Source organism: Arachis duranensis, chromosome 10 (assembly GCF_000817695.3).
Source record: "Arachis duranensis cultivar V14167 chromosome 10, aradu.V14167.gnm2.J7QH, whole genome shotgun sequence".
In the NCBI taxonomy this organism is placed as follows: Eukaryota; Viridiplantae; Streptophyta; class Magnoliopsida; order Fabales; family Fabaceae; genus Arachis; species Arachis duranensis.
In genome coordinates, this window is record NC_029781.3 from 29,432,316 (window position 1) to 29,435,413 (window position 3,098).

Here is a 3,098-nt window from a genome sequence, read left to right on the forward strand (position 1 = left end):
CTAAAATTAAAATATTTTTGTTTTATTTTATTTATTAATTGAATTCAAAAATAAGAAAGAGATTAAAAGCTAATTAATTAAAAAGATTTGAAAACTAAATGGATGATTTTCGAAAAAGAAAAGAGAATAATTTGAAATTGAAAAAGTTTTAAATTTAAAAGAAAAGAAAGTAAGTTTTAAAATCAAAAGAGAAAGATAAAGTATGAAAGAATCAAAGATAAGATTTGAAAAGTTCTCACCTCTTTCTCTCTCTTCTTGAAAATAGAAGATAGAATAATTAGTTAGGAAGTTTTGAAAAAGATAGAAAGAGAAAACAAGTAACTAATTAAGAAAGATTTGAAAATTAAGATAAGATTTGAAATTTCAATTTAAATTAAGATAAGAAAAGATTTTGAAAAATTGAATTTTGAATTTTGAATTTGAAACAAAATAAGATAAAGATTTGAAAAAGATTTAATTTTTTTTGAAAAGATTTGATTTTAAAATTTAAAATTTGAACCTAAGATAAGATAAGATAATAATTTGAAATTAAAATTTAAAATTTTTTTGAAATTTTTGAAAATATTTTGAATAAAGATAGAAAAGATATTTTTATTAATTTTTTTTGAATTAATGAAGAAAGAGAAAAACAACAAAAAAAACACCAAACTTAAAATTTTTATATCAAAAGACACGTGTTTTTCAAAAATTGAAAAGAAAAACACCAAAAAAAACACCAAACTTAAAAATTTTAAGATCAAAATAAGAAAGAAACAAGAACAACTTGAATACCAAGAAAGAACACTAAGAACAATTTTCGAAAATTCAAACGAAACAAAGAACACACAAAGGACACCAAACTTAAGAATTGACACTAAACTCGAACAAAAGACACCATTTTTGAATTTTTTTTTTTGAAAAGAAAGCAAGAAAGTTCAAAACTTTAACAAGAACAAGAACAAAAGACTCAAACAAAAGATAAAGATCAATAAAGAAAACAAAAGGTTTTGAAAATTTTTTTAAAAGAAAACAAAAGTAAAAAGTACAGAATCTAAGCAATAAGATAATCCAGTTGTTTGTCAAATCCGAACAATCCCCGGCAACGACGCCAAAAGCTTGGTGCACGAAACTGGCTCCGCAGAATCCGTACAGATAGACCGGTAAGTTTACCGGGTCGTCCAAGTAATGCCTCAAGTGAGTGAGGGTCGATCCTATGGAGATTGTTGGTTTGAGTAAGCAGTGGATACCTTGCAGATCTTAGTTAGGCGGATAGAAATTATAGTTTGTCACGAAAAGCATATAAAACAGATAAATAGAACAGTACTAGATAGATCAGAATTCAATGGTATGAGAACGGTTGAGGTTTTGGAGATGCTTTGTCTTTCCGAATTAACTTTTCTTACTGTCTTCTTCAATTACGTTCTGATTCCTTCAATGGCAGCCGCAAGTGATTAACTCATGTCCTCTCATCAAGTTAACCTCCTTTATTGTAGCAATCCATCACATTGAGATGACTCATGTCCTCTCATCAAGCCACCTCTAGGTTTCTCACTATAGCAGAAGATGAAGCTCTAAGCAATCCACTCCCCTTCACGATCCTACTCAAGGTGCCGCATACAAGGCAGATCTTCCGGATCAGAAAGTGTAGCTTCTCTGACTCTAGCCTTAATGCCACAGAGACCTCACGCACCCATAGTAATCGGGATTTCATGTCACATATCCAAAGTTGCTCAGATGCTTTATTGGAATTCGCAATGCAATCTCTAGCTTTTTAATTCAACTCTATCCGGGTAAGGAATCGCACGAAACCCATGTTATTCAAGGGTAATTATCACGGGTCACCCTCAATTCATAAGATGAAGAACGAAGTTGCATAAAAGATATAATCAGACATATTGAAATAGAACAATAATATTATTGATCCATGAAACTCAGCAGAGCTCCTAACCTTAACTTTAAGAGGTTAGTGACTCATACTATGCAGCAAATACAATGAAAGGTTCGAATGGGCAAAGATCAAAAGTCCTTAACAATGGTGATCTTTGTTACATTTATACTAGTCTAGTAACTAAGGATTACAGAAAATAAGATAAACTAGTCTTGTAGTGCAAAAATCTACTTCTGGGCCCACTTGGTGAGTGTTTGGGCTGAGCTTGAGTGTCTACCACGAGCTAGTACCCCTTATGGGCGTTGAATGCTGGCTAGGGACTCCATCCTGGGCGTTGGACTCCAGCTGTTCCCTTGTAGGTGCTGGACGCCAGGAATAGGGCTGGTGGCTGGCGTTGAATGCCAGTTTTTGGCCTTCATTTCCAAATCAAATTATAGACTATTATATATTTCTGAAAAGCCTTGGATGTTAGGATTCCATAGCCGTTGAGAACGCGCCGTTTGGACCTCTGTAGCTCCAGAAAAGCTCCTTCGAGTGGACGGAGGTCAGATCCTGACAACATCTACAGTCCTTTCTCTGTCTTTGAATCAGACTTCTGCTCAATCTACTCAATTTCAGCCAGAAAATACCTAAAATCATCATAAAACATACAAACCCAAAGTAAAATCCAAAAATGTGAATTTTGCACTAAAACCTATGAAAATATAATAAAACTTAAATAAAACATAATGAAAACTATATGAAAATGATATCAAAAACCGTATAAAATATCCGCTCATCAATTATATTTTTGTACAAATATTTACTATAGATATAACTAATTTATTCATCACTCTACTTTCAGACTTGAAATGAAATGTGTAACAGAGACCACAACATTATATGTCAATTGCTTTTCTAACGAGGTTAGTAAAATATTAGGTTGTCGATAAATTTTCATTAGTCTTTTGATATAAAGTTTAGTATAAAACTGACATGCTACTATTATAGTTATATATGTTCTGATTTTTCAGGTTTCTTTTTTTATAGTTCAAGAATATTATAGATTTCAAACTGTTCTATTTGTATTTTACTTTGAATAAAGATAAAATAGTATAATCAGTACATTTATTATATAATGATGATGATAGTGTTATACTAAACTCAAAAAAATTATAATAATAAAATATTATTTTCAATTTAACATATCAAATTAAAATATAGCTCCGTACATTGCACGGATTTAACATTA